This window comes from Galeopterus variegatus, unplaced genomic scaffold (assembly GCF_000696425.1).
Source record: "Galeopterus variegatus unplaced genomic scaffold, G_variegatus-3.0.2 Scaffold4105, whole genome shotgun sequence".
NCBI lineage: Eukaryota > Metazoa > Chordata > Mammalia > Dermoptera > Cynocephalidae > Galeopterus > Galeopterus variegatus.
Genome location: NW_007730216.1, coordinates 117,100 through 118,615, shown reverse-complemented (window position 1 = coordinate 118,615; position 1,516 = coordinate 117,100).

The window sequence follows — 1,516 nt, the reverse complement described above, 5'->3', positions numbered from 1 at the left end:
CAATCCAATAATAGTAGTTAAAAATACAAACGTAGTACAGAGAAAACATTAATAACCTGGAGCTGTGAGCAAGATTAGGGGGGCTTCACAGTACAAGCTAAGGGAAATCCAGGAAGAAGAAACGGCAAAGGCATCAAAGCTGTAAAATATCACCTTAGAATTAGGGAACTACCAATAACTTAAATTTTAATGGATGGTAATGTTGGTGGTGGGGGAGAGGTGGGGTAATAAAACCTAACATGTAATGAATTTAAGGATGTCTACTATAGACAATCAGTAGCTACAATTATGCCAAGAGCTATCCCTATGAGAAAAAAAATTCCTTAATTTAACATACATTTATAGATTATCCTCTGTGTGCTCACTATACTAAGAGGAGCTTCTTCTCCTTTTGGTCCCTTCCTAAAGAAACAGAATCAGTTTGAAAATTAGGAAAACCAAATTCTGCAATTTCCTAGACTATGAAAAACCAATAAAGAGGTAAAAGTACCCCCTCTATCCATATCCTACAAGAGGAGAAAAGAACACCTTGACAATCACTTGTCCATATAGTTTCCTTCTATGTGCCCTAGGATTTTAGAATGCTTTTTTATCTTCTCATACAGAAAAGGATAGTTATCAACCCCGGTTATTGTATCACACCTGGAAAGGGGCGCTGGGAAGAGCAGTTAAGATGACTGAACAATTAAAATCAAATTAGCACCTTCACAGGTAATTTAAGTGCATGGAAATTTACTTCCAAAGGCTCTATAAAGTGAGACTCTCTAAACCTTGTGGGGGGGTGTGTGTGTGTGTGTGTGTGTGTGTGTGTATATATCTACAAATTCTTTGCTATTCTTACCTTGAAAAGGCAGAACATAATTCTTTTTCTTTCAGTGTGGGCAGTCCTTTTTTTACGACACTCAAGCAACACTGACAGATTTTTGTGATGGGAATCAGGCCCCCTGTCAACAACCAGCATGACCTGCAGGCATATGAGTGAGCCACCCTGGAAGGGGATCCTCCAGCTCCATGCAAGCCTTCAGATGACTGCAGACACATTAGACACCAAGCCAGAGCCACTCAGATAACACATTTCCAGATTCCAAACCCCGAGAAACTGTGAGATAATAAATGTTTAAGGAATTTAATAGTTAAAATGGGACACACACCTTGCAAGAAATCTCAAAAGGGCTCACTGACCCAAGCAATGTATGGCTCATAACAGTAAAGCTTCGGGGTACATAAATAAAACTCACAATGTATCATCAGTCAAGAAGCTTGGCAGCACTGTTAAAAATTCCATACTGTCACCATGTCTGGAATGTGAAGACATTCATCAATCAAACTCGGGAAATATTCATTTCTATGAAACTAAGTCCTTTACTGAGAAATGTCACAACTATCTATGGGAGAACATCAAAACCACACTGACTTCTGACTTCCACTTTGGATGCTGAAAGCTGAAAAGAGCATTACTACTTCCTAACAAGAAAAAGCCAAATGATATATAAAATTTTATTTTTTCTTAAAAAAA